The sequence below is a fragment of the Pangasianodon hypophthalmus genome, chromosome 5 (genome assembly GCF_027358585.1).
Source record: "Pangasianodon hypophthalmus isolate fPanHyp1 chromosome 5, fPanHyp1.pri, whole genome shotgun sequence".
Lineage (NCBI taxonomy): Eukaryota > Metazoa > Chordata > Actinopteri > Siluriformes > Pangasiidae > Pangasianodon > Pangasianodon hypophthalmus.
Window position 1 is genome coordinate 27809730 of NC_069714.1, and position 13702 is coordinate 27823431.

Genomic DNA, 13702 nt, shown 5'->3' on the forward strand with positions numbered 1-13702 from the left:
CAAGACAGAGGAGTTTATGCTTTATAAATTTTTTTTCTTAATAACTTTTTGAGAGAAAAAAAGAGAGGAATTTGAGGGAATGACTGTTTATAGCTCCTATAACATAAGTGAGAACAAGGAATAATTGTTTTGTGCATGTTCCACAACTATCTATCTATCTATCTATCTATCTATCTATCTAACTATCTATCTATCTATCTATCTATATACATATACACATATACAGTACTGTGCAAAAGTCTTAGGCACATGCAAAGAAATGCTGTAGAGCAAAGATGCCTTCAAAAATAATGAAATTAAATGTTTCTACATTAAAAAAAATACTATAAAGAGCAGTAAACAGTAATAAATGAAACAAAGTCAATATTTGGTGTGACGATCCTCCGCTTTAAAAAATATATATATAGTAGTCTCAGGTGCAGTGTGTGCAGTTTTATAAGGAAATGAGCTGGAAGTGTTACTGAGCGTCTTGCAGAAGCAGCCACAGTTCTTCTGGAGACTTTGACTGTCGACTCGCTTCTTATTTCTGCAGCGAAACTCAGCAGCCTTCATTATGTTTTTATCTGAAAAGTGTCTCTTATGGAATCTGCTGCTTTCTTTACTGACATACAAACATTTTTCTGTAACATTTCATTTTGTGCTGGAAAACTAATGTTTGGAAATCTAAAATGTTTTTGTACTGAATCAATAATGTAGAAGTCAGAAAATAAAAATCTATAACAAAGTTTGTACTAAAAAAATAGGGTGCCTAAGACTTTTGCATAGTACTGTATATAAATGGATAAAAGGTATGACGCGTAGTATGATGTAATAAATAAAATTGCTGTGGTGTAAGAGGAATAAAGCACTTCAGGATGTGCTGTTATAGGAAATAAACTTCAGAGTAGTAGCAGTTACTCAGCTTCATCACACAACCCCGTGGTAGAAGGATAAACTGTTAGCATCTTGTACTTTGATCCATGACTCCTGCCTGTGAGTCTGATGCTGATGTGGACTGACACCAAATTATCTGCTGATGGAAATGTTCATTCCAGCTTCAAGATGGAGCTACGACTGTTCCCCCGACACACACAAATCTGAGACACTGAACATCTCGATGAGTGTGTGATGATTTCAGAACGCAGTTTGCATGACGCCATGCTGGCCGCTTTAATCCTTCTTGTTAGCTAAGTTAGCATTGTAGCTCGAGTGCAAAACTAATAAAGAAGACTTATATTCTGTTTTATTCATAGACTCTAAGAGTTCATGACTAGTGTTTGGTCTTTTTGACTGTTTTTGAATGTATGTATATGCATATTCTATCTATCTATCTATCTATCTATCTATCTATCTATCTATCTATCTATCTATTTATCTATCTATCTATCTATCTATCTATCTATCTGTTTCTGTTGCTATTTTTCTGACCTGTTCTCAGTCTATATCAAAGCTTTGGCGATGCAAGTGTTAATATTTATCATGCAATAAACAACATTTGACTTTAACGACTTCATACACCAAATGTTTTAGCTGAACGTTTTTGCTCCAATGCTTATGCAACAATTGTTGATTTATGAAATCTTTCCATCCAATCAGGGACTAGATTTTTGTCATGTGACCATTTTTACCTTGCCATCAGAACAGAAGAAAAGTAAAACCTGTTGATTTTTTTTTGTCTAATCACTATTTGAATTTAGACTCCATTTATTATTATAAAAGTAATAAATAAACGACACTAAAATCACTATTGAAAGCTTTTCAGTCAAATGATTACAGTCACTTGACTAGCGATTACTCATTAGCTAAGCGTGCTAGTGCTTAATGAATCCTTATGAAGTGTTTCTCAAGCATTAATTTTTAGTATCTAACCTTTGTGAGGTCTAAATCTTTTCACATTAAAGTTATAATCTTTCACAAACTGATAGGTGTGATACCTGTGAACCCTGTTCCTGTTACCTTCCAACTAAATTACATTTAAATGCATGTTTTTTTCTTTGGAAGTCTTTTGTTCTGTCGCACCTTGTTCTCAGTAAGTGGGTCTAACTGGGCCAATGACATAAATAATAAATCAGACATAATAATAAATCAAAAGCTTTAATTTTAGTGGAGGGAAAGAAAAATAAAAGAGACAAAACTCTATGTCATTACGTATAGGAGATCCATACAGAATGCTGAGCAACAGAATCTCTATTTATTTATTTTATTTATTTATTTGACACAGTTCGACTTGACGAGTTTATGTTCTGTGTTGTGTATGTTAGTTTTTTTTTTTTTTTTTTTAAACCCAGGAGGCGTCTTTTATATGAGAATCTGGGGTTTATTTTGAGGTTCAGAATCATCCAGTATCATCATGTTTCTGATTTAGGGTTCGTGCGTAGTGTTTTGGTGGAGTGTTATTTATTTATTTTTTCTGACAATAGCAGGTTTGCTGCTGAGAGTCAGTGAAACGATCCACACACACACACACACACACACAGAGAGAGAGAGAGAGAGAGAGAGAGAGAGAGAGAGAGAGAGAAAATAAACCACTCTTTCTTCACTGTGACAAAAAGAAGTGACTCCTATGTTTGGCTTCTCTACATTTTTTATCCACCACATCTCAGTATTTTTATTTGTTCGTGTTTGTGGTTGCTGGTTTGAGCTTTTCAGAAACTGTGGATCTTCTGGGATTTTCACACACGACAGTCTCCAGAGTTTACGCAGAATGGTGCGAAAAACAAAAAACATCCAGACGGTTGATAAGAGAAGTCAGACTGACAGGAAGTCTATAATAACTCAAACAATCACTCTTTACATCCGTGGTGAACAGAAAAGCATCTCAACATTCACAAAACATCAGAGCTTGAGGTGGATGAGCTACAACAGCTGAAGACCACGTCAGCTTCCACTCCTGTGCGTCAAGAGCAGGACTCTGAGGCTCTCATGGGCACAGACTCATATTCTATTCTGCCCTATTCTATTCTATTCTATTCTATTCCATTCTATTCTATTCTATTCTATTCTATTCTATTCTATTCTATTCTATATTGTTCTACTGTATTCTATTTTGCTCTCTTCTCTTCTATATTTTCCAGTTTGGTTCTATTCTATTCTACATCATTCTACTGTATCTTATTTTGTTCTATTGTATGCTCTTCCATTCTATATTGTTCTAGTATGTTCTATTCTACTCCTTTCTATTCTGTATTGTTAAATTAAATTAAAGTTTACTCCATATTGTTTAATTTTATTGCATTCTATATTGCTCAGTTAAAATACATTCTATTCTATTCTGTTCTATTTTATAATTATATCTATCTATATTATATTGTTCTATTCTATTCTATGGTTAACATAACATATATATATTTAATAATTTCAGATATTCATAATGTCAATAATGTTTTATTTTACAGAATTCATCTTTCGGGGGTAAGTAGGTGGGCTCAAAAAAAAAAATTAAAGAATATAAATCACTCAATTTATATATTAAAATTGAATATATGAATATTATTGTATTTTAGAAACACTGAGGCTCCTGGGAACCAAAAAGCCCTTTGTGTTCTCATTATTCTGAATATTCTCGAGCATATGATCTGGTTTAGACCTAAAACATTAATAATCTGTCACTTTAGGTTCATTTCTATAGTACTGTATAGATTAACACACACACACACACACACACACACACACACACACACACACACATGAAGCCCGTGTGCTGTATAACGCTGAATAAGTGAAAGGAAAAGGATGAGTGTGTTCACAGGGGGCGGAGCTTCGGCTTCCAGAAAGCCCCGTTAACGCTGTTAGTTACCGTAAATCACTGAGAATAGGCTCATACTGAAGCCTGCTTATGCTTCTGTATACTGTTACACCAGCAAATATTTCACTGTAATACACTGGCTAGAGGTTTAAAACGTTATCCTGTTAGTGTTAAAGTTCTCCAGTTTCTGTCTGTACCTGCTCAAGTTCAAACATTAATATCTACAGAGCTCCAGGTGCAGGCTGTTCACACTGTAAATAAGACACAAGGGCTTTCATGTGAAATTAATCACCATATTTCATATTAATTTAGAAAACAGTAATGATAGGCCAAATATACAAAAAATTATATTAAAATGATAAGCAGTACAAAAAAGCCTTTTCTTTGCACAAAATGAAATGTAAAATGTCAAGTTTTCACACACACACACACACACACACACAAAAAAAAAAAAAAATCACAGACCCAAGACCATCCCAGTTATAATTTTTGGCTAGCGGAATTCCTTCTGATTATAAATGTCATAGAAAATTTTGCTTCCTAAAACATATAAAACAATAAACAAACAAATAAATGTATTAAAAATTAAGGTAAATAAAAATAACTATTACAAAAGAGTTTGTTAAACATCAAAATTGAAATAAATTGTAAAATTAGTAGTAAGAGCAGTCTAAAAAATAAAGCATTGGCTCAACAACAAAAAAATTATGCAAAAATTATAGTTTTTTCTGTTATGGAAACTGCTGGCAGAAGTACGTCCAACACCTTGTTTTAAATAACATGAACTTAATAACGTCAACACGGACACAAGTTTTTAACTTGACTGCGTATAAAAATCAAGTTGTCCAAACTATTTTTTAAATTTTGAAAGCATTTAAATAAGCCAGCAGTTTAGCATGTGTTAGCCTGACACTTCTTAATCTAGATACTAGCTAGTTATAGCCACAAAATTTTTCCACTTCATTTACGTGAAAAAAGCGAAAGCCAGAAAACAGACAAATTGAAAAAATCCAATAAAGTGGCATTAATTTCTGAACAGTGATTTGGGTCTGTTTCTTCTCTACAAGTTTCTTTTTCTTTTTGTATTTTTTTCTAGATAGATCTCAGATAGCTCAGATAGATATGAACGCTTCATGATCACTGCTTCATCATAATCTTTTGACTTTAATTACATTAATTGCTTAATTTAGTTACATAAATTGCAGTTTCTGTTTTTTTCACACCACAAGGAAGCCTCCTGAGACAGACTGATACTGAAACCTTTTTGTTAAATGATAGTAAATTGTGCGTGTGTGTGCTTTTTTTTACATATCTGTTTTAAAAATAAAAATGGGGTCTCATTGTGGCCCTAAGTGACCACTTACAGCAAGAGACAACAAAAGCCATCAGGCTTAACATGACCCTCAGAGGAGCCTATATTTAAAAGCAACACTCCTTCTATGGTCCAGGTTTAGTCAGGCTTGACCTGCTGATGCAGCGGATAACGCTGGGATTAATGTGTGATGATCAGATCCAATGAGGGAACCTGATGTTTGTTGAGTTCGGCCACACGCAGACTCCACTCCTCCTCCATCATCACCTCATCACCAGTAGCCGGCTCGAGAACTGGGGTTTTCTCTGTGGACAGAATTTTAATTACAATAATTACCATTTCATTTAAAGACGATAAAAAAAAGTTTTGCATTGCCATACAGTATAACAGCATTATTTGATACTAAAATAAAACTATACTTTTGCAGACCCTTAGGAGAAAATGAAAAAAGGCAAATTGAATTCATACTCACCTGTGTGTGACAGATGATAACACTTTCACATTACACTACTACAAGAAAACCATCATTTAGACTGCTGTCATTATATTCTACATTCTCAAGGTTCTTCATATTCATCATTCACTGCCAGATTTTCTCAAGTGTACTTCTGTAAATACTGACGTAAATCTGGTCAAATCTACAACTGTTCCATATCTGCACTACATTTAATTTAACTTATTGTATTTTATATTTTATATTTTGTGTGTGTACGTGTTGTATCTTGCTACTGACCATGCTGCTGTAACACAAGAATTTCCCTCATGGGATCAATAAGGTCTGTCTATCTATCTATCTATCTATCTATCTATCTATCTATCTATACCAACAATACATTTAGTGTGCTAAGTTTCACAAATGTGTTAAACCTATTATTATCAGAAGTACGATTCTTCTCCCACTCTTCCTGACATACATATCTTTTATAACTCTCCTAGATATCATGCACTGCCTTCTGCAGATAAAGGCCTCCTCACAGCTCCAGAACATTCCTGTAGGTGGACTGACTACACTAAATTACCCCTAGAAGAGAATGAGTGTGTGTGTGTGTGTGTGTGTGTGCGTGCGTGTGTGTGTGTGTGTGCAAATTCTCCAGGTTTTCCGAGTATAGGTTCCGGATTCAGGTCAGGAAAGGCAAATCAGTACTCACTATTAATTTTTTGCTACTTTTTAACTTTTGAATGTTTTTTTTTTTTCTTAATGTGTTTATGCATTTCCTTTTGTATTATATGCTGATTTCAATTTATTTGGGCTTTCTGAATGTAAAATAAAGTGTTTCATAAAGCCATAAGGCTATTATTCTTATTATAATTATTAATATTATTATTATTATTATTATTAGTAGTAGTAGTAGTAGTAGTAGTAGTGATGGTAGTGTTGTTGTTGTTGTTGTTGTTTTCTATGCTCTATCAAACATTCTAGAAACCCTAAATTCAGATGCTCTCTCTTCGGGTTATTTACGGTAGGTAGGCGGAGTGGGCGTGGCTTTTGTCCTCCGACGCCCCGCCTCCTGCATGTCACTGCGCTCCGAGTCGTGCAGTCTGCAGCGGACTCCGTGAACAGGTAAGGCGCAGTTCCTCATTCATTTCGGGGGTTAAAGGCGCACCAGAGGCGCGGAAATGATCAGTGCATGTTCCACATGTTTAATAACGATACACTGCAGAGCTTCTGAGCAGACTGTTTATCCAGAAGCTTTAATCACCTGCAGGACGCAGTGCGCCTCTTTGTGAGCAGAAGATTTCCAGCAGGTCCCAGGAATAGACAATTCATAAGAATGCGTGTGAAGTGCTTGCATGGACTGCAGTGTGGTGATGTGTGTGTGTGTGTGTGTGTGGATCTCAGTTCCAGAAGAAGGTTTTTTTAGAGTAGATTTTTTTTTTTTTGAAAGATGTTGGTTAAAGATGATCTCTAAAGATCACAGATGTTCTGAATGGATCCAGATCTTCACACAGGTCTATAGGCTTCATTATGTATAGAGATCAGGTTTTTTATTTAAAAGTATGACTATATGGAGGTATAGTGATGATCTGGGGTGTGTGTGTGTGTGTGTGTGTGTGTGTGTGTGTGTGTGTTGGCATGTTTTTATATCCTGGTGGGTACTAAATGTGCCAACAAGGATAGGAATATCAAAAAAAAAAAAAAAAAAATCTGTTCTTTTCTGGACACGCACAATATCTGCACGAGAAAAAAAATCTATCTATCTATCTATCTATCTATCTATCTGTCTTGCAGCTTTTACTAAACAAAAGGTTGAGATTGGGGTTTAGTTTAGGTGTGCCAAAGAATTAATCAGCTGCATTAATAATTATTTCAAGGATGGAAGGATGGTGAGACAAACGTATGTGTGTGTGTGTGTGTGTGTGTGTTGCAGAGAGCCGGTAAAACAACTCTGTTCAGGTTCAGCATCAATGGTGCTGAAACAGAAACCAGAAGTCCATTACAGGTTCATTGTGTTCCTCCTTTGACCAAAAATACTTAATTCATGGTCAGTTTATCCTAAAATTTTCAAAGAAGCATGGTGGTGGTTGTTTGAAGAGATATCTGTTCTTTGATCAAGATGGCTATAGATCATGTAGATCTGTCTAAAACATCAAAATGTGCTCTTGTGCAATGTCACACAGCCACAGATCAATGGCTGTCGACTCACTCGATCGTTGATGAAGCCGTGTGTGGGGAGTGTGTGTGTGTGTGTGTGTGTGTGTGTGTGAGACACATTTCTGCAGCGTCACTCTGCTGCTGGATGCCCTCATTCACCTCAGATGCTCAGCATGCACGAGACGTTCAGACGAACAGTTTGAGACGTCTGATGTTTGTACAGATCTCGAGTTGTAAGCTTGCTAGCATGCTGGATTTATCTTATCATCATGGTGTTGGTTGGACGTTTTGTCAGATCACGATATCGTGATGTTGCTGGTCCTTCAACTAGCAACTGGGTGAAAATCAGATAAGAAAATGTGAGAGCGACACCCCCTCCCTCCTACACCTCCACCTCCACCAGCACGTAGCTGAGTCATCCACCATTTCAATACACTTCTTCAGCTCAGGAGAGTCCATGTGAGATGTTTCATAGAATTAATGTCAAAAGGACGTCATTACAATCTGAACAGTTCTTCACAGATTATTACGAATTTACTGACATTTCCAACATGAATGCCTTTGTCCATGGGTTTTGTATCTTGCGTGGAGTGTACCTCTCTGCATCGTACTCTCTCTCCACGTGAAGTGGGTTTGCGTCTCTTTTGTCTGTCCTCCATTTTAGAGTCAAGCCATCATGGTTGAAACAGTAGCGCGGTATCTGCAGTCTGGCTGAGAGGGAGGGAGGGAGGGAGGATGATTGAGTGGAATACAGGTACTCAAAGCCTAATCAGATTCCCACGGTGTGCCGTCGTGGGCATTGATTTCCATCCGTTGTAAACAGCCTGTGGGCGATGGTGCTGTATATTCATCCAATGCATCGGTAATGAAAAGCCCATGAGTCATGTTGCCTGGATCAATGAAGTCTTGCGGCCTTTCTCCAGCCTGCTCTGTAACACACGTAAATTAGAAGTGAAGTTGGGCTGAGATTAGTTAAATTAAGCCAAATGCACTTTTTTATCAATGATTACCCTGTCATAAACTAAGACCAGAATTATACTAGCTTTGAACTAGGTGTATGCTCACACAAGATATCCTGCGGTTGTTTGGAGCGTCACTTGTGCATGCTCTCAGAAATTAATTCTACACATTATAACCAACTAATAGTTGTGGCGGTTATAGAACTATGTGATGCTATGTCCACAACTGACTAAACAAACTAGCTAAAGATCTACCGAAAGGTCTGTTTTGCATACCAGTCTTCTCGATTTTCTAGTTTCGTAAATACTTTCGAATGTAAGATCAATGTTTTCGATTTGAGATGCAGCTAATGACAACAATCACAATGACGGCAGAAAGTTTGAAAGAGACACAGAGCCTGTGAGTGTGCTTAACATCTCAGTGCATGAAATTGCTAAACATTACAGTTTGACTTGGAAATTTGATGAACAGGGATGTTTTGTTTCTGACGTGCCATCTAGTGGACGTCGCTTTTAATTCTCCAGATGTACATAAAGTTCGCAGGTGAGTGTCAACAACGATGCTGTCCTAGTCTAGAGCTTTAGTCAAGCACAGCATATTTTTGGGGAATTGTGACAACCCCTCCCCCAGCTTGATCAAACGATATTTGAAATTCTCTGTGATGAATCTTGTAGTGCGAGCATCTCTTTGACATGTAGCAAGAACAACAATGAGCAACAGCCAATGAAAGTCCTATAGAAAATCCTGAATGCAATTCTATCATCCAGAGCTGCCAAAAAAAAAAAAAAACACAATTCCTAGCAATGCACGATATAAAAATAGCTATGGTTCTTTGCACTATACCTGCAGTTCTCTTTGCAGAACAGGCAATCCTAACTGCCCGCATCTTACAAACCAGTTCTTCCACTTTTCTCTTTTTTATTACATCTGATTCTTGTTTCTGTATAAATTCGAGCCATCACAGCCAGTCACTCTTCAAGGACAGCACATGATAGACAACTGTCGTGTTTGTTTTCATAACTATGCAGGAGTTGGGGATCAGCCAAGCTTTGTTGGGGATCTCTACAGGTGACAAGTGTAGTGTTTGAGCCTCGTCTACAGTCGTTTGTTTAATGTGCACACTGCTACAACCACAAAGCAACAGATCTCAAGTGATAAAAGTCATGTAATGTGAGCAGTACAGATATTCATGTAAGCATATGGACTTTTTATAAAATAGACAGGGATGAGCTGGTTTTGCTTGGACATGGAATGAGGTAGGACTGGTTAGACAGACTGCATTTACACACAGTCAAGCCTCAAGTCATAGATAAATTAGTCCAAGCTGATTTAAAAGAAGAAGAAGAAGCCTTTATTTGTCACATGCAGATTATAGCACAGTGGAATTCTTTTCTTTGCATATCCCAGCTTGTTAAGAAGCTGGGGTCAGAGTGCAAGGTCAGCCATGATACTGTGCCCCTGGAGCAGAGAGGGTTAAGGACCTTGCTCTAGGGCCCAACTGTGGCAGCTTGGCAGTGCCGGGGTTTGAAGCCCTGACCTTCTGATCAGTAACCCAGAGCCTTAACCATTGAGTCACCACCACAAGTCCTGAAAAATCATGGCTACAGAGAGATTTTACCCAAAGTCCACATTGCCTAAAATGGTGTGCTGCAGTGGAAAAGCCTATAGCTTGGCTAAGGAGCTTGTCTCTTGTAGTTAAGTGTGTCTGGCTGAGTACTGACTGAAGGGCTGGTCATATAGTCCTTCACGTCATGTCAGCATGGCATGAGGTTTTTTTAATCACAAGCTTGATGGATGCTACTTGTTGCTGCTAAGATTAGACGTGCAGTACAAACCGAGAGTCTCGTTGTACAGTTCAGCATATTTCCTGCCAGTATATACCTCATCTTCTGAAATCTTCCTGCAGCTCCCCAAAGTTTTGGTTTTGGCATCGGTGTTGTATACATTCTTCTCAAAATGTTCTGCGTGGCCAAGCTCGCTCCCAGATGGATTTGCTTTTGTCTACATACAGACTTCCTGCAGAAGCAGGGAGAGGAAAATAGGGTAATGATCAAGTGTGTGGTGGTAGTGGTGAGGATAGAACGTGTGTGTGAGTGTGTGTTTGGTGGGGTACTCTTTAGGAGAAAGGGGTCATTTGCATAAAGAGGGGACCCACAACACAATGACCTCAGTGTTCATTCAGAAAACAGGTCACTTCCCAGACCAGGACTGCATGTTGTAATAAAGCTCACTTCACCACAGAGGCCAGCGTTACCAAACATGTAGCACTACAGCATATGGCTAAGAGCTGAAACAGTAATGAAGGATGAACGTAGATCTAACAGCATGTTCTGAATACACGTGCTGATAATATACATAACAATATTCCACATACACAATGTTATTATCATGGACATTTCTGTATATTCTTAGTACAAGTCTGTAGCAAGTTAAGAAGGTGCTGCCTTTTTTAACTATAATCATTAATGGAGATTAAACATATTTATAAAAACTCATAAATATCTCAAAAAATGATCTCACTGTGATTTGTGTTTGCAAAACCTTCGCTTACAAAGTGTGTAAATATTAAGAGAAGGTAGGAATTTTTTTAGCAATATTTTACTCAAACAATTAGCACATTCTCATATTACCACCCATCATCCAGCTCTCTCCCATCATATGACATCTACCAACCAGAAAGGATGAAGGCTAACACGTGCTTCCTCCAAGTCACATGGAGCCAACCAACCACATCTTTTCGAACTGAGGCTTGGAGGAAAGCACTATCCACCCTATTCTACATACATGAACTCACAGACTCCCACGATTGGCTAGTGTCGCTGTGATTGACAGGGGGAGAGGGAGTATGCCCCTCCCACCCAGACAGCACACCCAATTTTGCTCTCTTGACTCATGACCATAGATGGCTGTGGCATAGTCGAGGTTCAAACTTACGATCTCCTGACAATAGGGTGAAAGTAATTACGCTACACCAGCGTAATTGTGATGAATTTAAGATGTAGAAATCATGTTCTTAACATTCACTGTGTTTGAAAATGAAAAATAAATATAATAATTAAAAAAACCTACATGACTGGGTCAGATAAAAAAGTACAATTGGGTGCTACACCAGTGTTTCAGTAAGAGATGGATTATTCCAAGAGCTACACTGCCAGTCAAAAGTTTTTGAACCCCCCTGTATTAATATTTCTGGCTCAACTTCAAGGTTAAATCCTAATAATTAGAAAATCTGCTAGATAGGAAATAAGGAAAGTAATCATTTAAGCAATAAGTAAATAATTTTTGTAATTAAAAAAAGCTACAAATAACAATATGACCATAATTAGTAATATGATAACAAACGATTTCTTCCCGTTACTGATTCAGAATGTTTAACCCAGATCTTCTACTCTGAATCACGTATACACGTGCGTGTATACACACAGCTGCGCTGATCTGCACGTCAGACTTTTTCTTTATCACCTGTTTTGGCTGCTTGTGGTCTTGGCCGTGGTTTCCTTGAATGATTTTTAATCCTTTTTTCGCTGATATAAATAAAAACATCTAACAAGCACCCCCCTGCTCTAATAAAGCCCAGTTCATCTGTGATTTCTTCTCCAGAGAGGTCATTAATTAGCTCAACTGTGTGTGGGTGTGTGTTTGTTTATGTTGATGTGGCCTGTTGAGAGTTCCAGAAACCCCAGTTTGTGTGTGTGTGTGTGTGTGTGTGTGTGTGTACTTGAGGCTCTTCTCCCTCTTCAATAACATATTGAATGCACGGACACAGCGAGCTGGAGAGCGAGTAATATGTCCTGTTATTGCTCTATAAATTGCCCAGCGTTTAAAACCGAGCCGGTGAGATTTTGAAATCTCGTCCAAAACTTTTCCACAGATCAGGATTTATTACAGTGTCATGAAACGCTGCTTTAATGAGGGTCTCTGCTCTGTAGCATATAGAGACTTTTTACTTGGCATATACTGCTTACTCTCTGGGTTATTTCCTGTGTAAGCTGAAGGCTGAGTGGCACGAGTGCGCATGAAGGACAGCAGGAGCTCCGAGGCTGAAGTTCTGCATAACAGGAAGTTTAGATCCAAGGACTGCCAGAGAGCCACTGCTGGGATCTTCATGACCTAAAATGCTCAAGGAAGGAGGGGACAGTATGAGGAGAAAGAGAGGACAGTGTAAGGAGGGGGGGTGAGATGATGAGGGGAAAGAGAGAAAAGAGAGAACAGTGTAAGGAGGGGGGGTGAGATGATGAGGGGAAAGAGAGAGCAGTGTAAGGAAATTCAGAGGAGAAAAGAGGAGAAACTATGAAGAGAAAGGACATTCTGAGTAGAAGGTAAAGAGAAAGAGGACATTTTGGGAGAGTGCGAGGGGACAGTATGAGGAGAAAGAGATGACAGTGTAGGGAGGTGGAGTGAGATGATGAGGGGGAAGAGAAGACAGGGTAAGGAAAAACGGGGGGAGAGAGGAGAAACTATGAAGAGAAAGGACATTTTGTGGAGGAAATGTGAAGAGAAAAGGGAGAGTGAGAGGGGACAGCATGAGAATGAAGTATAAGGAGATGCATAAGGATGAAGAGAAAGAAGAGGGGCATTATGCAGAGTGACAGAGACTGTATGGCAGGGAAAATGTGAAAAGAAAGGGGACAAGAAGAAACTGGTGAGAAAACGAGGACATAAGGAGGAGAAACTATGGTGAGAAAAAGGGGACAGTATGAAGAGATATATAGGGCAGTATGACAAGAAAATGTGAGAAAAAAAAGAGAAAGGGGACAGTAGGAGGAAAAACGATGACAAAAAAGGGGGCAGTATGAAGGAGAAACTATGAAGAAAAAGGGGACAGTATGAAGGAGAGAGTGTGACGAGAAAAATTGGACATTTTGAGGAGAAAATGTGAAGACAGTATGAGGAGAAAGAATGAAGAGAAATAAGGAGATATATATATATATATATATATATATATATATATATATATATATATATATATATATATATGTATATGTAGAGAGAGAGAGGATACATTATAAGGAGAAAGTTTAAAGATGAACTTTGAAGAGAAAGGGGACAGTATGAGGAAGAAATATAAATAGAAAGGGGACATTTTAAGGAGAAAATATCTTGTTTTTCTCAA

General features: G+C 37.8%; 2 protein-coding genes across 2 annotated transcripts in view; both read left to right on the forward strand.

Moving 5' to 3' along the window:
• kansl1l (KAT8 regulatory NSL complex subunit 1-like) overlaps positions 1 to 740 on the forward strand; it is a 41837-nt gene extending 41097 nt beyond the window's left edge. The window contains exon 17 of the mRNA XM_053234338.1: positions 1 to 740. This exon is cut by the window's left edge and continues 874 nt beyond it. The gene's annotated coding sequence lies outside the window, so the exon portion shown is untranslated.
• A 5795-nt stretch (positions 741 to 6535) lies between these two features.
• map2 (microtubule-associated protein 2) overlaps positions 6536 to 13702 on the forward strand; it is a 128076-nt gene continuing 120909 nt past the window's right edge. Inside the window, exon 1 of the mRNA XM_026912796.3 lies at positions 6536 to 6597. The gene's annotated coding sequence lies outside the window, so the exon portion shown is untranslated. The remainder of the gene's footprint in view (positions 6598 to 13702) is intronic.